The sequence below is a fragment of the Equus caballus genome, chromosome 5 (genome assembly GCF_041296265.1).
Source record: "Equus caballus isolate H_3958 breed thoroughbred chromosome 5, TB-T2T, whole genome shotgun sequence".
Taxonomy (NCBI): Eukaryota; Metazoa; Chordata; class Mammalia; order Perissodactyla; family Equidae; genus Equus; species Equus caballus.
In genome coordinates this window covers 30,937,615-30,962,872 of record NC_091688.1, presented here as the reverse complement: position 1 = coordinate 30,962,872, position 25,258 = coordinate 30,937,615, and positions in this window count along the sequence as shown.

Genomic DNA, 25,258 nt, shown 5'->3' with positions numbered 1-25,258 from the left:
TCCCTCTTCTGGCCTCCTGACTCGGCTTTGAATGACGTTTCCCTTTGTTAATTTTCACAGATGAAACTGAATTTTGCTGTTAATCATTGCACTACCACGTTAATGAACCCTAATACTAACATCTCCTGACTTTTTGTTATTCATCATTTCTGTTACTTTAGTTGGTGTTTCTGACATTTCTAGCCAAAAGCATCCTAAACATTACATGAACTCTAAATTTTGGATTAGGTCTTAAGAGGAACACAGTATACGCTATTCTGGGACAAAATAATAACTCATCTCAAACTTGTATGTTGTCCCTGAAGAGAAATCTTTGGACATTTTTGGAAAAATTATGACAGTTTTCTTTTATGGCCACAATTTAAAGATTGGGGATTTATTTCAAAATTTCCTATTTTTTTATTAAGCTGCTTCAGATATATCACATAAAATTTACTAAAATTCTTCTTGACCCTCTTTATAATTTTTTCTGTGCCATTTAAAATATTAATGAGAAGACCTGAGGCAGAAGAACTCCGCTGCAAAGCATTTACACGTTAGTTAGATAATCACTGACACAATGACGTCAGGATATGGAACTTCTTAGAAGGGACCCCAGGACATTTTTGGTATGAGGTTGCAGGATAGAGTCATTGAGGGAGAAGTGACAAATTGTCCTTTACTTTTCTTCCTAACAACTAGAAAGAAAAATCAAAAAGCAAGAGAAAAGTAAACGGAGATTCGCTGGGGCCCTAATCAATTTTTAGGGCTGATAGTCTGTGAAGTTCCTACAATTTCAAAGTCTGCTTTTCCCTTGAGGATTCTATGATGTCAATTTTCTGTTTCCCCATAGAATATTTTTATGAAGATGTTAATAATTATAAATAACGTTTGTTGAGTGCTCATAATGTGCCGTCCATCATGCCACACTTTTTACATGCATCATCTCAAACAGTTGTCACCATTGACCTTTGAGGACCATGAGTCTTGGGGAGTGTAAGTGCCTTGTGAAAGGGCACACAGTTACTGAGTACAAGTGTTGGGAGGGAATCAAATCCTCTGCTCTTGGCAATAGCACAATATTGTCTTGTACCCACTGTGGAAAGTTGTGGAAAGAACACAAACTTGCAGTCTAGCTCTACCATTTACTACCGGTGTAGCCTTGGGCCTTCTTTGCTAGGTCCCTGTGAAGACTGAATCATGCTCTTTGTAAACCGGAAGCCCTGTTCAAATGCAACAGATTATTCCAATATCTTGCACTTTGAGATTTGTTCATTGAACATTGATAGAGACCCTTCCGTGCGCCAGACCCTCTGCCAAGTTCTGGGAGTACAATAATATGTAAGACATGAGTGTTCTTTCCCTGTCACTCCTGTACCCTGGCAGTCAGGGAGAGGCTCCACCTCTCTTTCCAGACAGGCCTGGGGCTGCCCCAGCGCTGGCCGTGTGTTGCTGAGCCATGCTAGTAAAAGCCTGTTGAGAATTGATGCCAACAGCTCCCCAGCTGCCTCATGTTAATGTAATCAGCAAGAAGCCTGCACACCTGACGGTAGTTCAGAATATGAGGTGAATGATTAAAGTTTAAAAGGTCGTATACCATTGTAATACCGAAAAGAAACTTTATGATTCATCATTCCTGATGTAATGTCATCTGTTTAATAAAGCCGTATTTCACTCACAGCTCATTTTTAATGGCCTATTTAAGTAATGGCATTGGGGTTGGGTTTTTTCCCTTCCCTGTCAAGCTAAGAGTGGTTTGTATGGAGTATACTTGAAAAAACCACAGTAGTTGAGGACTTGGATATTTACAATATCGTTCAGCCTTCAGCTGACTGGGTATTATTTATGCCAAACCACTATACTTGGTCTGAAATATCAAACAAAGGCAAACCAGCAGCTGGATATGCTAATACACAAATAAACCATGTCTCCCTTAATTGTATGGATGGGGATTTATAACATGGGCAAATACTGTTATCTGTAAACCACTTCAATGAGCAGTGGTCAGAGGGCATGGTGCCCAGGGTGGCATTTCAAATTCAAGCAAGGGAATGGAACCTATTGGACCTGATTGTCTTAGATCAGTGGTTCTCCCCTAGAGACAATTTTGTCCCCCAGGGGACATTTGGCAATATCTAGAGATGTTTTTTAGTTGTCACAACCGGAGAGGATAGAAAGAGTGTTGCTACTATAATCTAGCAGGTAGAAGCTAGGGATGCTGCCAAACATTCTACAATCCACAGGACACCCCCATCCTCCAACAGAGAATTATTTGGCTCAAAATGTCAATAATGGTGAAGTTGAGAAACCTTGTCTTTGATGGTTGGATGTAGCGTGAGAGGCTGGGTGTTGGGAGGGATCAGGTCCTTCAGTGTATGACTGAGGTCTCTTAGAAAAAGAGACTGATGTCTCAAGAAAAAATCTCAGGGCAGGGCGGTAGATAAGATTTGAATTCTTAGGGTACAGGGACTCGGGGGTTGAAAGACAAAAGTTTTTGTAACCTCCTGTGGTAGTGAGGGTGGATCCGATCTCATTCTCTTGGTCCTAACTTTTGCTGATGCCATTACTGTCTTCCTAGCTGAATATTTTGAAACAGTTCCCCTTCGTCTATACACATGCATCTCCATGGAGGAGGGGCTCATGTTGTGAGGTGAGGGTGATAGAGTAGGAGTGGCTGTAATCTACAATCTATAAAAATGTGGCAGGTGGACATGTTGTAAAAGGATATCTAGTCCAAACCTTATACTTAACAGAGAAAGTGAAGCTCCAAAAAAAGAAAATAACTTTTGAAGGTAACGAACTAATCATGACACTACACAACTGAATACTATTTTGCTATCTTTGCTCTGAATCTAAGAAGAATAGATTCTAACTCACACACCACCCTACTTTCTAAATGCAGCACACAAATCACCAGCTTCTTCCCTAACCCTCTTTTTGTTTTCCTTTTTCCACTCCTACATTTGCCCACACCAAGATCTGTTTTCAACCATAACGCCACCAAAATCAAATTGCTCTTTGTCATTTTTCACTAATTTTCTCAACAAATTTATTGGCTTTTTATTGGTGGAGATGATTTTATTTCTACTCTGTGGCTTTCTTGTCTTTGCTTTGTGTTCTAAAAAGCTTTTTATTCTTGAGCATAATCGTTGCTCACTAAGGTTGGTTACCGTGGCATAAATTTCAATTCATGATGACCTCTTATGGTCATAAGATGGAGAACTCCTGCAGAATCTCAGAAAGATCAGGTATAAGGAAGTATAGTGTGTGCACTCCTGTGACTCACTCACTGTAAATTGAACTCTTGATTTCTACCCCTTCAAATGTCTCTTTTCCCAAGTTTCACCATTTCAGCAAAATGGCTTTTTGACCCATATATATGCTCAGGCCAAAATATTTGGAGGCATTTGTGACTCGTTTTCTTCTCTTACTTCCCACATCCAAACCTGTGATAAATCCTACTGGATCTAACTTCAAAATATATCCATAAACCAATCACAAACCCACCACTTCTCATAATCCTTGCGTCCACCTAAGTCCAAGCCACCATCACCTCTAACTTGAAATATTGCAATAACCTCTCAACTGGTCTTCCCTCTTCTACCTGGCCCCCTTGCAGTCTATTTTCATAATGCAACCAGAGTGATCTTTTTAAAGTGTTAGTTCATATCTCAAAATGTCTCCTCATGTAAATAAAAATAAAATACAAACCCTTACCAAAACCTACATAACAATATTCAGTTTTGCGCATGTCTGCCTCTCTGATCTCAGGTCGCAGAACTTTTCCTTTTGTTCTCCCTACCTCTCCTTTCTGTTCCCTAAATGTCAAGTGTGTTCTCATTTCAGGACCTCTGCACTTTCTGTTTCTTCCTCTGGGAACATCCTTCCACTACTCAAATACCACGACATGGGGAGACCTTCTCCCATCTTTCCATCTAAAGTAGTACATTCTATTCCCCACTCTTCCATCATTCTATACCACATCACGCTGCTTTACTTTACTTCTTAGCACATCATCTTCTGAAAAATTGTATGTGTGTACCTGTGTATGAGTGTATGTGAGAGGGAGAGAGAGAGAGAACTCTATATGGCTGTGAGGGCAGGATTTGTGCCTCCTTTGTTTACTTCTATAACCTCAAAACTTAAAATGGTGACAAGCACACGGCAGTCACCCAGTAAATAGGTTTGGAATGAATGAATACATGAATAAATGAATCAACGATTCTCTTTTATTGTTTAACTGCCAATCTGCTATGCTGTTCACAATTCTTCAGCTTCACAACTGGGATAGGAATGAGCTGTACTCAAATTTTCATATTTGATAGTAGTAACTCTAATTTCCAATTCAATATTTTTGTTGTTTAGTTATGTCTGGGTCTCTGAAATTTTGAAGAGTGACTTCAGTGCTAAGCCTTTGGCTTATTTATTTATTTCCATGGATTGTTATTTGGCTGTGCCCATGAACATATATCTACTTTTATTTAATTCCTTTTCCTTATTTGCCTGACCTTCCTTGAGATTGTATTATACATCTGAGTACCATCCACATATTTGATGATCATGACCTTAGTGTGCCCTATTCGAGGTCAATTATGATATTACTTAACCTCAGAGGTGCCACATCCATGACAAAACTCCTCAGGCTGCCATTTTTCATCACTCTTCCTTCAGTCTACATGGAAGCATTCAAGCCCATTTGAATTGGCAAAGGCTGATATAAAATCGCTTTGCCACTAACATTTTGTGAGAGATCCTGTCGCAAGTGTTTTACTAAAAGGCAGAGATATAAGATCCCTTGCCTTCCTTTCATCTGCTAATTTGAAATTACATTGTAAAAGGCTATGAAGTTTGTCAGGTGTGATTTGTTCTTTAAATGCCCTTGCTGCTTCATCTTCATGAAATCCTTATTAGGATGCTGAATGATCCTTAAACAGGATTTTTTTTTAAAAAAGACACAGAAGGAGAACTTGTAACAGCAGCATGTCTGATGAGCAGATTGACAGGTATCTGGAATCAGTGGGCACATTGGCCATGGAAGACACCAGTGGACTAATGACGTTCATTTCTAATTTTTGACCTGGGTTAAAAAAGTCCAGTTAAGGACTGGTAGACTTAGAAGGGTCTCCTGATATTTATTATAGCAGCAATAAAAATAATAGAAATGTCTCAGCGTCAGTCATTTCTCTTATTTGGAGAGCCCTGAGTATTCATGTGTTTACAATATTTCTGTGTCTTTTGGTTGGTGCAAGAGATAGGCCACTAGATCGAGATTCAGATCTTAATTCTAGTTCTGGCTTTGCTGCCAATCAGTTGGGTGGTTTTAGATCAGGAGTCAGCAAACTTTTTCTGTAAAGGACTGGAGAGTAAATATTTTAGGCTTTGAGGACCATATGGTCCCTGTTGCACCTACTCCGCTTGGCTACTGTGGGATGAAAACAGCCAGAGACGAGATGCAAATGAACGAGTATGGCTGTTTTCCAATAAAACCTTTCCACAAAAAGAGATGGTAGGCCCGATTTGGTCTGTGAGCCATAGTTTGCCAACTCCAATTTTAGGTAATTGATTCAACTTCTCTGGGCCTAAATTTTCTTTATTTATTAATTATGAGGGTTGAACTAAAACATGTTCAAGTTATAAAGTTATTTGATCCTACATCCCAAGGACTCATCTACCAAGAGTTGCTCTAGTGCTTGAAATTATGATATGCTGTAAATCCTATTAACATCATCAGGACTGGCATTTATGATTTTTGTTCAAATCCCAGTCAGGGAGCAAATCTTCAGCAGACAGCTTCCTTTGAAATCCAAAGACACAGTGAACTCAGTGGACTCACAAGGGATTCAGTCCCCAGATGACAGTGTGGCATAAGGTTCAAGAGGCCAACATGCTACCTCCACCCTAGGATGAAGAGTTTCAGGAACTAGAAGAGCCCCTGCACCCTTGGTCTCACTCCACATCCCTGTCTTACTTGATCCTGCCCCAACCCCCAAACCATCACTTGGTCAAACCCCATCATTCTCCAGTCAAATCAATCAACTTGAACCAACACTCCACACACTCAAAGAAGAAATCCTTTGGAGACTTCTCTAAAAGTTAGATTATAAGCACAAAAGTATCACTCAACGTTTTCCTTTTGTGGAGAAGGTGGGAGAGCATGGCCCAAGTTTTTCTTACCTCTCATTCATTTGGAACATAAATATAATTGAAAATCAAAAGCACATAATGAGTTCAAAGCTCTAAAAACTATATATCTTTTATCCTTCTCTAATATGTTGTTCTAGTTAAGGGGCCACCTGTGGAACAGTCTTACTGGAAAATTTTGAGGAAATTTACTTATTACAGTCAGATCATGTTAAGCAGCCAAATGCTACTGCAACTCAAATTATGTCACATTTGTCAGTTTCCCAGACTCTTTCAGCTAGAAAAAAAACGTTTATGAAACCTTTCCATGAATGAAGAAGTTAGAACCTTGAGGGTGAACCTTTGTTTTTGTTAGGTGGGACTTTAGTAGAGAAGGAAGGAAGAGTGTTATGGAGATAGCTGAATATATAATACGAATTGCTATTACTTCAGCGTTTACTACATGCCAGGTGCATTGCACGCACCCTCGTATAATCTTATGCCATTGAAGCAGTTAGCATTTTTCCATTTTACAGATTGGGAAACTAAGCCTTAGTTATTATCCAATGTCACAGAGATTTTAACTGACAAAGCAAGTTTTTCATCCAAAATCTATCTAAACCCAATGTCCCTTAAACAATTGTTTATACTGTGGAAGGTTTCTAAAATGATTCTAATGGAGGCTAATCAGATTTATAAGAATCTTATTTTCCAATGGATACCTATTGCATAATGGTTGGGATTTTTGGTGGGGGGGATCTCAATGACAGAAAATTTCATCAGTTTGATAATTTAGGTGGTGACTCTGATCTTCAAATAAACAGTATCCTAGAACAGCCCACTACATAAGTATCTGGTCAGCAATTTTTAAAAATTTGAATGCCATTAAAATTTTAAACTGCATGAGTTAGATGAGCAATCTCCAATACCTATTGATGAATAAACTCACAAAAGTTACAAAGCTGGTTCAGATTGATCTGTTACTATGGGTTAAAACCAGGACTGGACCCACACCTTTTGATTCCAATTCTCATTGTTCTTTCTGCTGAACCATAAATACATATCTCTGGCATAAAAGATGGGAGAGAAGAATGTAAAGAAAGAAAAGAAATCATGACAGAGTAATGCAGTTTTCAAAGGTTGGAAGAGAAGGCAACCCGGAATGGAAAAATAGCCTTGGACTGAGAGATAGAGGGCCAGAAAATAATTCAGATTTGCCTTCAACTGGCTTTGTGAATTGTACCTCTCTATGCTTCAGTTATTTACTTATTTTTAATCTAGTTAAATCCTTAGTGAGGTTTAAGAGTTAGATTAGGGATTGCAAACTCGTGACGCACAAACCAAATTAGGCTCACAAATGAGTTTTGTTTAGACTACACAATGTTTTATATTTTTTCCAGCTTTTTTTGAGGTATAATTGACATAAAACATGTTCTAAGTTTAAGGTGTACAGCGTGATGATTTGATACACATACATATTGAGAAATGATCCCCATGATAGAATTAATTAACACTCATCACCTCACATAATTACCATTCTTTTGGTGGTGGGAACATTTGAGATCTACTCCCTTAGTAACTTTCAAGTATAATACAGCATTATTAACTATAGTCACCATGTTGTACATTAGATCCTTAGAATTTATTTATCTTATAACTGAAATTTTGTACCCTTTGACCAGCGTCTCTTACTTCCCCCACCTCCCAGCCTCCGGTAACCACCATTCTACTCTCTGTTTCTATGAGTTTGACTTTTTTAGATTCCATGTATAAATGAGATCATATAGTATTTGTCTTTCTCTGTCTGACTTATTTCACTTAACATAATACCCTCAAGGTGCATCCTTGTTGTTACTGCCTACAAACATAGGTTCTTTATCCACCACAGAAGATGGGCCAAATAAAAACTGAAACACCAGGCTTATGGCAAGGAAAGGGTTTTTATCTCAGATGATATCAGCTGGGGACAAGAGTAAGCCCTCAAATTTGTCTCGTTTCATCTCATCTCCCCAAAAGAGGGGAGACAAGGGGTTTTAAAGGTTTGTGAGGAATGTGGCTGCTTATAGATGGTGGGAGGAGTCAGTGGCCTTGCTGGTGGGAGCTTTCCCACCAGCCTGCGTTTGGCCTTGGGACACTGCTTGTAGGGAGGAGGAGGAGATGATAAGGAACCCAGGTGGATGACCTTGGCCATTTGTCTCCATGGTACATAGTGGATTCTGGAGCCAGGGAGTAAGCAGAGAAAGAGAGCTTTGGTTTTAACCCCTCATATGCTGGGTTTAATGTAGGGGAACTGATATCAGGGCTGGCATCATTGTCACAAATAGCAGAATTTCCTTCTTTCTCATGGCTGAATAATATTTCATTGTAGGTATATATATATACACCACAGCTTTTTTATCCGTTCATCCATAGACAAAATCTTAGGTTGTTTCCATATCTTTGCTATTGTGAATAATGCTTCAATGAACATGGGAGGGCAGATAGTTCTTTGAGATCCTGATTTCATTTTCTTTGGATGTATACTCAGAAGTAGGATTGCTGGATCATAAGGTAGTTCTATTTTTAAATTTTGAGGAACCTCCAGGATAGCAAAAGAAACAATCAACAAAATAAAAAGGCAGCCTATGGAATGAGAGAAAATATTTGCAAACCATCTATCTGATAAGAAGTTAACATCCAAAATATATAAGGAACTCATTCAATTCAATAGCAAAACAATGTAATTTAAAAAGGGGCAGAGGATCTGAGTTAGATATTTTTCCAAAGATATACAAATAATCAACAGGCACATGAAAAGATGTTCAACATCACTAATCACCAATGAAATGCAAATCAAACCACAATGAGATATCAATCTCATATTTGTTAGAATGGCTATTATCATAAAGACAAGAGATAAGTTTGGCGAGGATATGGAGAAAAGGAAACGCTTGCATACAATGTTTACTTTTTAAAATTGTGGATGAGTTCAGATGTGGAATGCACTCTCCAATCCTCATCATTCCCACTTGTCTTACACCCCACTGACCACTTCACACATCTACGTTCTCCATCTGGCGACTAGAAATCCTCTGCCAGTGGCCAAGGCTTTCCAAACAGCTATTATGGTCTATCACTCTCTAATGTCCCTGGTTAGTGAGAAGAGGTCTTGGGGCTAGATTCTAAGAATAAGCTCCCTGGAAGTTGGTCTCACAAGAAAAATCTCCTTATTACAAAGTAGAGAAAATCCACCAAGCACACATAAAAATATAGTCAGATACTCTCCTACCAGTGGCAATTTCCAAGACAAGAAGGGAAGGACAATGTTCCCAGTGAAGCTGAGTTAGGATGATGAGAAGCTGAATGGAATTATCCAAACTGGAATTTGGCCAAAGACTTAGGGCTACCACCTGCACAAATTAGGGTCACTAGACCAAAGAACTGGCTGTAGTTTTCCTCTGATAAATGGATCTCCTCAAAGTTCAGTGATCTTGAGCCCATTCTGGGCAGATTTGACAGAATACTTTCCTTTAAGCAGCACTGCTTGGCAAATATCCTCTTCTGAGAAGTTTCATCCTCATGAGTCAGGCCTGATAACTTCAAGGCAGTGGGTGATTTTAATTTTCATTGGCTTTCTGTCAGTGACCCCCAAGTCTGGTTAAAAGGCCCCAAATTCTAGGTTAGAAGGGCTTATGGATCTGTCATAGCTCACTTCTTATACCTGTGTAGGCTTTAGATGCATAATCTCATTCAATCCTCCCCAAACTAATCAAGTGAGCAGGGGAGAAGCTTTCATCTCCCATGTAAAAGTAAGTAAATTGGGACTCAGAAAGTTTCTGAGCCAAAACTCAATCCAGGTTTCCAAATTCCCTGCCTTTGATGTTTCCATTGTCCTTTGGCACAGGTAGTAGTGTTGTTCCAAGGTTCATGGCAACAAGGCAGCTGTATCTACTGGAAGCCAAGGCAACTGGGGTAATCTGAGTCAACAAACACAATTAAATTGGTTACTGGGATTAGTAAACACTGCTATGCTATTATGGCCTCTAGGTGACTTGAGTATCATGACCTCCTTCTTTTCTTTCTTTTGTCCTATGTTGGTGAACCATACTATTAATGACCCAATCCACCAGTGCCAGAAACCTGGAGGTCATCTTCTTTTCCTTCTGCCATTACATTTTGGTGGTCGCTGAGTTCTGTGGAATCACCATGCTGTCTCCTCCTCTCCACCACTAATAGGGCCCTTATATTAGACCCTGGTACTTCCCCCAAAGTCTACTGAGAGAGTCTCTCAACTGGCCTGGGTGGCTCCTGGCGTTCCTCTGCAATCCTTTCATTTGTGAAGTCTTTCTTGATCTTCCCTTTCTCTCCCCAGTAGAATGGACCCCTCCCTAATTCTTTCCCTCGTGGAATCCTGTACATCCAGGCAACATCTGTAATATTTTAGTGTGGATGTTGTCTTGATATGTTTATCTCCCCCACAAGATAATGAGAAACTTGCGAAAGGGGACCTAACTTATTCCTCATTGTATCCTCATCGGCTAGCTCTCTCTCTGGTGACAGTAGGTGCCCAGACCATGTTTGATAAATAAACAAGCAAGTATTTAAAATGCCCCACTATATTTCAGGCACTTTGAGAGATGCGAAGGATAAAGGATAAAAAACTCAGTGCCGCTGTGGAGTTTATAGTCTAGTGCTGACACGTAAGCAGACGACCAATGATAAAGTTTGATAAGTGCTTTAACAGAAGTATGATGAGCATTTTGTGGGAACATGGGGTGAGAGCTGGAGCCTTTCTCTCTTTTCCACCATTTGTCCAGAGGGAAGAAACCCAGATGAGCATCCTCCTGACATGACAGTCCCTTGGCTGCCTTCTCTCTCTCCACTCCCCAGCTTTATCAAGCATGACCTGAGACATATCTCTAACAAGTTAAGCAGAAGTATTTCTCTGGAACATCGACATTTACTTTGCTGAAATCCATTAATTCTAAGCTTTAACACCCTTGGTCAGAAATAGCTCAGAACCTTATGGGGAAATAAGAAAAGCAGACTGTCTGGCCACAGTCACAGGAAAGATATTAATATTCCCCTTCGTGGATAGCTCTCTTTCTCTACATCCTTTCTCCCACTGTCTGCACCCCAACCCTCACCACCAAAATAAATGTTTTCCAAGAATCTATGACAAGAGATTTGAAAGTAAATCAAAACCCAGACAGAGGGTCAACGAAAAAGGATAAAGCTGCCACTTATATGTGTCTAAGGCAGTAAAAGGGGCAGCTTGTTATGTTATTTACAGTCTCCATAAAGACCAGGCCCTTGTTGCTCAGACAAAGCCCTCAGCTTATTAATTGCCAGCGAGGTCTGTCCCACTCCTACATTTTCTGCTGTTGATGGGGAAGGGAGGGAGAGGGTTAACTCTCCCTTTCCTTTTTTCACTCTCTCTCTCTTTTTTTTAATTTAAGAGAGCTTTTGGGGCAAGAGGAAGGGTTTGTTAAACCTCCAGATTTCTCTGCATTATGTCCAGGTGGCATGACGTGTGAACAGACGAAAGATTAAAATCACCGAGGAAATCGCTCTGTCTGAGCCCAGATCACGACGCCTTTCAGTGACCCAGCGACCCAAATGCTATCTGTCAACTTGTCCTTCCAGCGACTTTTCACCCCATGCTCTGTGGCTGCTACTACAGGAAAAAAAAAAAAATCGAGAGTTGGAAGGAGGGGGAAGGAGAGGGAGAGGAAGCTGGGATAAAATACTGCCTTATTACTAAGGACTGTGCAATGCAGGTCAACTGCGGGGCGCGGGAGGCTTTTAACAAACCAAATACTTTTTCCAGACCCTCATTCCCAATGTTTCCTCACTCTCCCCTGAAACTCTTAGCTCTCTCAGGAAATGTCACGCCAAGTCATAGGACCAGGTTTCCCGACAAAAACTAGGTCCTAGAGAATCCACCGAGGATGGAGATTTTCCTAATTTTCAAAAATCTTTCCACCAAACTTGTTTTGCCTTTGCTTGGGTTCTTGATGAGTTAGAAAGTGTCACCGAACTCCCTTTGGCCCCCAGGCATTGCTAGAGTTAGGCTGCTCTTTTGAGGGTGGGAGATGGGATTGGGTGAGATGAGAGAAGGAGGTGCAACCAGACACTATGCAGATATTTTTACAATGTTTACCACTCAAATGAAGAGCTTGCTTATTCAGAGCCTGGGTTGGCAGTAGAGCCAAGTGGAGACTTGGGAGGCCCCAAACAGCAAAAAGATCAGGCTGCCTATTCCTCAAATGCACTAGACTGAACCACGTGAAGTTACATTTGTCTGTTTCAGGTCAAAACCAGTCCAATATGGGCAGTTCCATATGGTTCAAACTTAATTCAAATCTAAATAGCACCTAACCGTAATAAGTTTGAGAAATGTCAAATATTATCTTCCTTCAAAGAAATGGTTTTGTGCCCTGCTTTGCTAGTGTCTGAGCAAGTGCTTTGTCTGCCCATGGGGTAGCTCAGCCTAGATGGGCCCACTTCTACATTAAAATACAACAGAAAATAGAAGCACATTTTTAACAGATTTCCAATTTTTTCTGACTTTGACATGCAATATTTCAAAAATACATCATTTGAAGGAGTCGTGTGAAAATTCAGGACTCTGTTAAACTTTCAGAAGATGAGGAGTTTGCACAGAAGTAAATGTTTATATGTTCTTTTACTTGGCGTCTTTTTCTGTTTGAGGATCTCATCCAGGAGAGCACATTACATTTAGCTGTCATGTCTCTTTAGGCTCCTCTTGACTCTGACATTATTCTCCTACTTTTCTTGTTTTTGATGACCTTGACAGTTTTGAGGAGTATTGGTCAAGTATTTTTTAGAATCTGCATACTATTTTGTACATTTTTTACCTATTTAATGTAAGAAACATTTCTCTAAACCATCACCTGTCTTATTCGGAAGCATTGTTATTATTATTTTAGTTTAGTGAGGTCATATTGGGTTTTAACATTGTATATATTTCAGGTGTATGTTATTATATTTCAATTTCTACATAGATTGCATCATGTTCACCGCCAATAATTTGGTTTTTATCTGTCATCATAAACATATGCCCCATAACCGCTTTTGCTCTTCCCCCACCCCCTTTTCCTCTGGTAACCACTAATCTGTTCTCCATATCTATGTATTTGTTTATCTTCCACATATGAGTGAAATCATATGGTGTTTGTCTTTCTCTGTCAGACTTATTTCACTCGGCATAATATCCTCAAGGACCATCCATTTGTCGCGAACGGCACGATTTTGTCTTTTTATGGCTAAATAGTATTCCATTGTGTATATATACCACATCTTCTTTATCCATTCATCCATTGATGGACACTTAGGTTGCTTCCATGTCTTGGCTATTGTGAATAATGCTGCGATGAACATAGGGGTGCATAAATCTTTTTGAATTGTTGATTTTGTATTCTTTGGATAAATACCCAGTAGTGAAATAGCTGGAGCATATGGCATTTTTATTTTTAGTTTTTGCAAAATCTCCATTCTGTTTTCCAAAGTGGCTGCACAGAAGCATTATTTTTAATGACTGCATAATATTCCACCGGTAGCTGTGACATTAAGATTTTTTTCTGAAGAAAATAAAATGGCTTTCTCACTGTGTTTCCTCAACACTGACTGGAGAGTAACATGGAAAGGATGACATTCAGTGGGGAAAAGCATGCACTTAATCAATATATCCTGGTAGTGATAATTTTGACACTCCTGTTTGACTTCTGTCCCAGTGTAGTGTGTAACTATGGGCATACACGTACACACAAAGACAGAATCCTGGGGCATATTATCCTTAATCCAGATCCTAAATATCTGTCCATCACCACCGGCCTCCTGCCTTGCCTTCTAATATCAAGATTATAGCATGCCAGAGTTGCAAAGGTAGATTATTACAGTTTAAGGGGGAAGACAGCTTGGAGATCCTTCCCTTTGAGGTTTGCGTAGTCTTTTAGTCTGTGGAAAAAAATCGCTTGTTTATTTTTGTATACCTGTTTACTCTTGGGACTTGAGGTCACTCAGTTGTAGAGATGGCTGGTTCACTTTCACGTTATAGGCTTGGAAACAACTGTTTGAAAATATCCCTATCCTACTGGGTTTACGTCATCATCACCATCCACCCAGTGTCCCTATTTCACAGTGATTTTTGATGCCTTGCTCTTCCTCACTTTGCATTATCAAGTTTGTCAAGTTGACTTCCTTGTCACTTATTTCATCATTTTCACCTCTCCTGCACTTTTTCTTACTTCCCTCATCTCTTGCCTGGATTATTGTAATAGATTTCCAATTGGTTTCTCTTCTTTTTAGATCTAGGCCTTTCTTTTTCAAGTCCGTACCTTCTCCATATATTTGTTTGTGTGTGTGTATATATACACCATGTACGCACACACATGGAGCTGGCTCTTCTACTACCTCGCTTTAGGATGTTTTCTTTGCTTCTCATTGCCTGCTGACGCTCGGATTTTGAACTTGCTCTTTCTGTGATCTTGGGCAAATAACCTAACCTTTGTGTGTCTCATTTTTCTCATCTGTCCATTGAGGACCAGAGTACCTACCTGACAATGTTATTATAAGGATTAATTGTGACGATAAACGTAAAATTCTTTGAAGAGTAATAATGTACTCAACAAATGCTACCCGTTACTACCACTACTTCTATGACTACTACTACTGCTACCAGGTAACGTCTAAACTTCTCATTATGGCACTAAAATCTCGACCACAGGGTCTACCATCTCCCTAGGCTTGCATTTTCTGTCAGTCATAGTTTTTCTTCTGAATCTCCTTTGCCTGAAATGTCCGTTCTCTACTGCCTCCTTTCCCAATGCCTCAACCAGCCTTTGATGAACGTATTAAATACCCTTTTTCCATGACCTTCTCCAGGAAGAGCTAATATCTCCTTCTGCCTAGCTTTTTCTACAAGGTAAGAATTATCATCTAGACTTTATGGATGAAAAAACTGAGGCTTAAAGTAGATAAGTGATTTTCCACAGAACCACATAGCTCAAAATAGGTAGTGAAGGTGAGATTCAAATGCAGGTATTTCTGGTACTTGGTGTTTTTCCTCTCCATCACCTACCTTCCACTTTGGGGTAATTCACAAAGAGCTATTCTGGAAAGAAGAATGGCTTTTAATAGCTTTGGAGTCTGGTTTCAATTCTGCCACTGGGCCAAATGTTCTAACCTTATCTTGAGAGAGTGGGGCAGGAATTGAGTAGGGAGATTCTATTTCTTCATCTATAAAAGGCAAATGCTAGAACCGTTTTCCTCTGAGGTCCTCTAATATTCTGTGATATTGCCATACAGCTGGATACAAAAATGGAGATTGCTTGAGATTTGCTTGGACTTTGGACTGACCACATTTTCTTTGTCACTCCTTTGTTCTCTTCTCTTATTCTCAATCTTAAATAAGGGATTTAACAGGAATATCACCTCCGGGGAGTTGAAGAGACACTTTCAGTGCCAGGCCCTGTAGATAATCTCGTCTAATTCCATTAGAACCTCTTCCATCCCTGCTGCTCTGATATTTATAAATCCCCTGTTGTCATAACAGATTCAGCCTTAGGTCATTCCAAGACCACTTCACACCCTGCTGGTGTTTATCTGGCTCAAAGGATCAGTGCATAGACTTTTTTTGTTCCTCCAAGTGAATTCAAACACTAGCCTTTCAGATCAGATAACAGGCAATCTGTATCTTGTCACTCTCTATTCCTGCACTCTCAATCAAGCTCCCCTCTCAGGACTCAGTGATAATATTAATTACAATCTCTAATTTAAAGGGGCTACTGCCTGAAGTTCTCTTTGCAAAGAAAGAATTTCTTTTTTAAGAAGGAAGAGCCATTCCTGATTAAATCACAGAGCAAAGGAGTGGCTAAGCATCTTTTTTACAGCTGGTCCAGCCAGGCAACAAGTGGAGTACACAGGAATTATGGAACAGATGCTGTCCTGCACTGGAGGGGAATCTACAAATCCAACATTTTCTGAAATGTCTTCTTGGACCATTCTGACCAGAAGTATCTTCCTTGTCCTCTAAGCATCTAGAACATATCTGTTATGGCCACTTCTCTTGCCTTTCTTCATCTTCTTAATTATATTATAGTGGGTGGGATTTGAGCAAAGAAACCTTTGAATCCAGTCACTGCTCTGTCCTTTTTAAATTATGTGACTTCCAACCATTCACTCAACCTCTCTGAATCTGAATCTTAGTTTTTTCTCATGTTTAAAATGAAGATGACAAAAATTCAAAGTTCTTGGGAGGTTGTGAACATAATGTTAAATTAGTGCTTATTATTTCATATGTTTTATACCTTCACCGAGGTCATTGACCATATAATATGTATTCTTGTTCCTTAGAGTCCAAGTGCAATGCCTTTTTCAAGGAAAATGTTAACTAAATATAGTTATTGCTCAAAAAGATCCCTGGTGTTCTCACTTTTGACCTAGGCTACTTGGTGCATTGAAAATCATTGAACTGTTCAGCCTTGTCTATAGCCTTGAATAAACCTAAGTGGAACACAGAGAACTAACAATTTATTTCCTCCCTATTTTCTTTTTCATCAATTTCTCCTCCTCTTTGGTGCGTTCTCTTCCAGCTCCTTCATTTCTTCCTGCTCCCTCCAAGGAAGCTCACATAGATGTCACCCTGCCCTTAACCTCCTACACCTTTCGACCTATCAAATCAGAAGGTTTCTACACACCAAAACAAAAGGCATGTTAAGAAGCTGAAAGTGGTAAAATACTTTACATAAAAGAGTTAATGGACAGTAGTTAGAAAAAAATGTGTTATCTCTAAATGCAAGAAAACAAATTACTAAAGTCTTTTCACCAAAGGGTAATCAGCGATCTTTACTTTCACATAGATTAGCTCATTTAATTCTCATAAAAATCTATGAGAAGCTTCCAGGTCCATGGGATAATGGCAGCAGCCTAAATTAGAATGTCTTCACACAGTCTCAAAAACAAACAAAAAAAAAGAAGCAGATGAACAAGGAGAGCAAATAAAATAGCCATATCTTACCTTGAAACATAACATAAAGACAAAGAACTTTACAAACTTTAATTTACAGCTAATTGGGAAAATAAGTGGGGAAAGCAGAGAAAAGAGGAGAATGAGGCAGGGTGGAATCAGAGAGTATCATTTAAAGCTGACAAGCAGGGTCGTCAAAACTAAGTAAGGAAAAAAGAGACTCTGGCCATTATATAAAGGCATTAGTATGAGGTAACTATTTGGTCATGAGTACAAGCCTTGTTAAATAACAAAAGAAACACAAAACAAATCACACATACACACACACACACACACACAAAGAGACAAAAAGAAGAGATCACCTAGTGCAAGTCACTTTATAGGGAAATTATATAATGAACACAGTGAAATAATTGATAGAGCTGAAATGAAACATATCAATCATATTAATAAATGTAAATTAACTTAACTCATGTATTAAAATAAAACGTATTTTCATATTGGCTCATGAAGCAAAACTAATCTTGTGCAGTATACACAAGATACAACTAAAACAAGGTAGTGCAGAAAGCCTAAAAATAAAGAATTCAGCAAAGTGTTCTTGGCAAATGCAAGGAGAATAAAAGCAGAGCTGTGATCTGGCTATCTGACAAAGTGCATTTCAGGACGAAAAGAGATAAGACAAAGAGGAAAACTTTATAAAGGCAAAGGCCACAATCCACAGCAAAATGAGATAGAAAATTTTTGTATATCAGCCACCTTCCTAAAGCAGAAACTGTAAGAAATGCAAAGAGAAAGAAGCAAACGAACATTAGGAGACTTTGGCACAGCGTGCTCAGACTGAGAAAGGTAAAGTGAACAAAAAATAAGTATGGATAAAGAGGACACAAACAACATAATAAATATGATGAACCTATTTGCACCCTGATAATAGAGAATACATCTTATTTCCTAATGCACATCGAATATTTATGAAAATTCACCAATTCACTACATATTGAGTCTCAATAAATAACTTCAGTAGATTACAGAAAGTAGTAATAATACAAAAAATTCTCTGATTATGCAAAGAAACTGATTCAAATGAGGGAATACAAACCAATATCATAGACATTGTAAAAAAATAATGATTAAAAACATTCTGTATCAGAATCTATGTATCTTTAATCTACACGATTAAAGCAGTGATCAGAGAAAATTTTACAGTCAAATATACATACATCAATAAAAATAAACAATGAATTAAACAACTAACTTCAAAATTTGGAAAACAGAATAATTCCACTAATAAAGAGAGCAAAAGAGAGAAAATAAGAATAAAACAGAAATTAATGAAGTAGAAAAGAGAAAAGTAACCATATCAATAAGTAAATATTTGATTACAAAAATAAGCAAAATAAACAATTGCTAGCTAATCTATCTAATCAAGAAAAAAAGGCAAGATTGTTTAGTGGGAGAGAGTGGGACAAAAATATACACAAGAAAGTGACAAAGGAAAATAATCATTGAAGGAGAAGAGATTTAAATAATGCAAAATTGGATAATTTTCTAGGAGACCACACTTTCCCAAAACTGACTCCAGTAAAGAAAACAGACCAATTTTTATAAAAGAAATGGAGAAAGCTATCAAAGAGTTACTTCTCACTCCACATGTCTCAAAAAAACATCAGGTTGAGATGATTTCACAGGGGAATTCTACGGAAATTTCAAAGTTCAAGTCATTTTATTTGTACAAAAGCGTAGAAAAAGAAGGAAATCGTCCAAATTCTTCTGACAAAAAGAATGTAACATTAATAACAAAACTTGATTTAAAAATTATTTTCCTCAAATTTACAGACAAATCTCACTTATAAATATTGATACAATAGACCAAAATAAATATTAACATAGTGTCCAACAACATATTAAGAAAGTAATGTATCAGGACAAAATAGAGTTTATACCAGAAATGCAAGATAGATTAATATTAGGAACTACATTAATATATTTCATTTTATTATTAGATCTATGGAGAAAAGTCACATGTTCATTTCATACTTGCTGAAAAGTATTTGCAAAATTTAACTCACCTTCCCAGTGAAAACATACAATAAAAGTAATTAAAGAATATTTTCTTAACGTGAAAAAAGATGTATATCTCACCCAAAAGATAACATCTATTTAATGGAAAAACACTGAAATCTCTGAAGTCTGGCACCAGGCAAGGACGGCCAATTCATTATTATTCAGTATAGAACTGGAGCTTTTAGGTCACAAATTCTGACAAAAGTGCAAAATCAGAAGCACTAGAATTAGAAAGGGTGAGTTAAAAATACCTCTAATTGCAAATGATCTGATATAGCTGTATATCTTGAAAACCCACGGCAATTCACAGAAATACAATATAAATAATTTAAAAATTAGTAAAGTCATAGAACACTAAATAAATATGTAAAAAGCAATAGTTTTCATACACTACATTAACAGAATGAAAGACAAAAATGACATAATCATCTTAATTGATTCATAAAAGGCATTTGACAAGATTCAACACTCCATGATAAAAATAGTCAGCAGATCTTTATTTTATGCCATATACTAAAATTAATTCAAAATAGCTTACAGACCTCAAGATAAAACTCAAAACTATAAAACTCCTAGAATAAAACAAGGGGAAATCTTCCCGACATTGGATTTAGCAATGATTTCTTTACTATGACACCAAAATGACAGGCAACAGAAGCCAAAATAGACAAAAGGAATTACATCAAACTTAAAAATTTTTCTGCTCAAAGAACACAATCAACAAAGCGGAAAGGCAACCTACAGAATGGGAGAAAATACTTGCAAATCATATATCTCATAAGGGGTTAATATTTAGAATATACAAAGAACTCCTATAACTCAGCAACAGAAAGTCAAATAATCTTATTAAAAGATGGGCAGAGGACTTGAATAGGTATTTCTCCAAAGATGATAGACAAATGGCCAACAAGTATATGAAAAAGTGCTCAAGATGAGTAATCATTAGCAAAACACAAATCAAAACCTTCATGAGATATCAATTCACCCCTCTAGGATGGCTGTTCTCAAAAAGCCCCACAAAAATTGGGCACTATTCCTTGGGCACTGTTGGTGGAATTTTAAAAAGGTGCAACTGCCATGGAAAACAATATGGCAGTTCCTCAAAAAATTAAAAGTATTTATATGTTCTAGCAATCTCACTTCTGGGTATGTACCCAAAAGAATTGAAACCAAGGTCTTGAAGAGACATTTGCACACACATGTTCATAGCAGGACTGTTTACAGTAGCCAAGAGGTAGAAGCAACTCAAGTGTCTAGCCTAAATACCAAAGGAATCGGAGATCTAAAATGGAGACAAAATCTAAGGATTAGGAAGCATGGGAACAGAGGAAGCTTTTCTTAACGTGACTAAAAATTCAGTGAAAGGACCACAAGCAATGACACTCCATAGACATGAACACACTCAGGGCCAAACTCTACTTTCTGGTTACCATTCCCACTGGAGGGAAGCTGGGCTGATTCCTTGCCTAGTCAGGGAAAGTAAAAGGTGGACATTTTGTTTTGGGGGATAAAGAAGAAAAACAAAAGAGGCACTCAAAAGGGTCCAAGTCGAAAATCATGGAAGTCACCTTTACGTGTTTCCTCCCACCCACTCCCCACCCTAGGCTGAATTTGGGAAAATCTAAACACAAAAAGAATAATGGCTCTCATTGGCCATAAATGGTTGTAAAATAATAAATAAAAATCCAAGAGTGATTCTCTCCACTCTGTCCAACATCCCCCTTTCCTTCTCTACACAAAAGACAGAAAGATAGATTTAAAATAGATGTGTCGCTTTTCTCCCTCCTCAATGATTTCCCTTTGCTCTTAAAATCTGAAATCGTTACTATGATCCCTAAAGCCTTGCATGAGTTGAGCCTTGCATGATTACAGCTTCATTTCCTACATCCTCTCTTGCTCAGTGCATTCTAAGTATATTTGCTTCTCTTCTCTTCCTCGAACACACCAAGCCCCTTTGCTACTTGGGGATTCTGTGCCTCATTTATTTCTTCTGTGACATTTATAACAATCTTCAATTATCTCATTTCTCTCTTTGTTTATTTATATGTTACCTGTCTCTCCCCGGAGAATATACGTTCCAAAAGGGCAAGAAAGTCTGTCTCTTTCACTGTCACGTTCGAGTCCCTAGTATACTGGCTGGCAAATGATTGGCTCTCAATGAATATTTTTGAATAAATGAATGGTGTATGAATGAATGATAACTAAATGAGTGAAATAATTCTTCTGACTTCCAGTTCCAGTCTCTTTCCATAAGAGGTTTCTAATTTTTCTTCTTTCTGTTTAGTTCGTATCTGTATGCATAGGGGTCATGCTGCCTACATTATATTGCCTATACACTTACACATTAAAGCCTTCCGTGGAGCTATGAACGAAATTATCCTGTATTGTTGCTGTTTTCCCTTTTAGAAAGCTAACACTGGAAAGCTCCTTAGAAATCCCATCTAATCCTCTTGTTTTACAGATGAGGAAACTGAGGCCTGCCATACAATGCAGTTATTGCTATACTTGAAATGACAACTCAGATCTACACATTTTCTAGTTCAGTGGCCTTTTTAGTACCTTTCCCTTCTCTACATTGGTTTATCCCTTAGCCCTCAGCTTCCTATCTTTTGCCAACACGCAACTGGGAATAGGAGGAAATGATATGAGTGGGAAATGAAGTCCTGGTGGTGTCTTAGAATCATCAATGCCCCAGGAGAGAGAGTTTCATTGAGCTGGTAAGCTTCACCATGCTCCTTAGCAGCATTTTTTTAAATCACTAGTGTGCCCTGCAAGTGAGATTGGCCTCAAAGGACATTATGTCTTCGGAGGCTAGATGCCAAGATATTCTCAGCGTGAGCATTTATGTAGTCTACTGTTCCCTAAGAACCACTTTGCCAACTGTGGGGTTGGAAAAACTATTCCCGGAATTCCATGGCAACTATTTCCAAATTTCCCATGTTTGTTCAAATGATAAATGTAAAAGCATCATCTATTTTTAAGCTCTTTGAGCCTTATTGACTCAAAAGAACAGGAAAACCCTGTCAGGACAATCCTGTTTTATGAAAAAGTAAGGGTGGGAACTTATGCTTTTCTTTAAATAGTCTAAAAGTTTAAGGTTGTTTTTTACACAAGAACTGTGCAGTTAATTGGAATTGAATGGCCTTGCCTTCCTCGTAAATGAAGCTCATTCCTAAGATTGAGATGCTAAATCTTCATCATGGGAAGTCCCTGAGGCAAGGATGTGCGATGAAGTATAAGTACAGGTTTAGCAAAACCATACTATCGTAGGGGGCATAGGGTCCAAAAAGGGAGCAAGGACTTCTCCTCTGGAAGGATGCTTGCTTTGATATTCATAAAGGCTCCTTCATACCATCCTGCAATCCATTCCTCCCTCTCCATCTAAGTTTAGCATTCATTTATTCAACTGCTACGTAGTATTGGTTATCCAAATGGCACAGGGCTGTTGGTTATCTAAACAGCACACAAAGATGGGTCAAATTCTGCCCCTTCCATTAAGAAGCTATTTAATAAAAGTTTGACCACCCCGTGTTATGTACAATTTGCATGTACCTGCATTCAAGCCATAGGGGTGTGGGAAACGAATTGAAGTGACTTCAGAGAGTATCAGGGTTTGAAATTTCAGGAGTTTCCTTGTCCACTGCTACTCAATGTGTGATCCCTGGGCTGGCAGCATGAGCATCACCTGGAAGCTTGTTAGACAATGCAGAATCCTTGGCTTCACCCTATATCCACTCAACTAGAATCTGTGTAATAAGATCCCCTGGGCAATTCCTGTAAACATTAAATGGGAAAAATCCGGATCAATTCACTGATATCTTGGATTTGTCTACGTTTACAAGCGCAGAGGACTGTAATTGTGTGATAAATACATTTTCAAACCATAGAACCGATGACTTGTTCCTGTCTCCCTTTCAATACCACATAGCTTTATTTAACCTCAGCCACTGTTAGGCAGGCACAGCCTTACCTGTATTTCAGAACAAAGGATGAATCACTTAGAGAAATTCCTGGTACTCAGACATTTAGGGAAAAAAAAAGATAGAGAGAGAGAGAGAAAGGGAGGGAGGGGAAATAAAGAAAGAAATGGGTCACAATTGTCCACTATTTCACAGATTTTGTTAAATATAGGCCAATTATGATCTCTCCCATATCAAGAGATACGTATCTTTCTAAAAGAAATGTGAGAGATGATAGGTAGATTGTATTATTGTCTCAATTATTCCCTTCTCTTCCCTCTAGGAGATTTATAAAGGACTTGGTACTTTCCTTGAGGAAGAGTTTACCCGCCATGGACATCAGATTTGCCCAAATGATTTGATTCACCATCAGGTTTTGGCAAAAAACAAATGTATTTCAAGTAAGCAGTCATTACAGAGATTTGGCCAGCCTTCTTGCTCTTTCCCTCTGCCTTATGCAGAGTGGGGCTTTTCCCTTACTCCAGATTCTGGAATAAAGAAGACACGTGGAAGAGAAGCAAAACTGCTATCAATATGTAACGTGAGTGAGAAATAAACCTTTGCTGTTAAAAGCCACTGAAATTTCGGGGTTCTTTACCTAGGGAAAGCTGCGTATTGCATATGGGCATCTGTGTCTTCAAGCATCAGTATAATCCTAACCATATTTAATTGAGGAGAAATGATGTTAAATCTAAAACATTCTCTGCACTATCAACATTTATCATGTAGATAAATTAAGAGGAAACAAAGCAAATAACCTTATTCTGAGGGTCCGCGGAACCTAATGCAGGCCTAACGCATCTGCCTAACCCTGGCAATCAAGGAGACTCATTTAAAATTCAGAGTGCAGAAGTTTGCATGCTTGCAATGCACCTTAGATATCTGAAATAGTGTTGATTTTTCAGGTTATTAATTGTATCAGTCATTTTAGTGCTTTTTTTTCCCCACCAAAATTATTATGATTTTACATTTAATACATTTCTTCTCAATTAAATATGTCAGGATTACCCTGGAAACAAAGTTAAAAATTTTTGTTCACTTGATATAGAAGCACAATCAAAATACTAACGTAAAAGGGCATGTTTTTTAAAAAGTTGACTAAATCGTTTGTAATTCCTTTAATAAAAATTAAATGAGCAGCATCTTCTTTTATATTAGGTTGGAACTTCTAAGGTTAACTTTCTAAACAAATTGATGCTTAATAGGATTCTAATTTCCAAGATCAATTTCCAATGCTGATAGGGATAATGGCTCATCTTTTTACATACTTTTGCTGAATTAATGTAGTTAAGCATAAATAATATTTGATTTCTCTCAGCAATCCTTCATAGAGATAGGAGACTATTTATTAGCATTCTTATCCAGAGGAAAGCTCAGAGACTCAATATTGCACAACAGCATAACCACGACCACACAGCTAATGGCGGAACTTAGGCAGAACAATAATTTATAAGTTCATTCTGGCAGCATTTCCATACACAATAGACTTGCCAAAGCTACCTACCAGTTTACTTCATGTGTTGAAACAAACTAGTAAGATTAAAGAAATTTTGACCACTTGGAATTTGTTGATTTGTTTTTGTTTTTCTCTATTCCTTCCCTCTCACCCACTCCTGTATTATATAATTCACAACTGTCTAAAGGCTTGGGTATATTAAACAGTCTTATAAAAAGAGTCCTCTGGACAATTTCATTAAGCAATAACAGAAAAGGTCCTTGACACAGCCTCTGTCTTAGCTGTCACTGTTCTCTTAGGCCTTGTTCTGACTAGCAAAATCCTTCCTTGTCCCCAAAAATTGCGGACATACTTAAACATCTGGAACCCATTGACTGAGGCTCACCTCACAACCTCACAAAGCCCTATTTGCAGACTCTGGCAGTTTTCATTTTTCACATGTACATATCCTACTTAAATACAAAGAGCCTTGAGTTTTACTATTTTTAGTTAGAGAAGAATGAATGAATGAATGGGCTGAATTAATAAATAGAATTATTGGCTACTTGGGCCTGGTGCCATCCCAAAGTAGACTATATCTGAATCTTCTGTTTCATGTCTACAATGTTACTTCCAACTTTCTATTTTCTATCAGCCTCTATCGAAGACAAGATATTCTGCCCAAATAAGACATATTGTTAATTCAGTGGTGGTTGGATTGTTTAGAGTTGC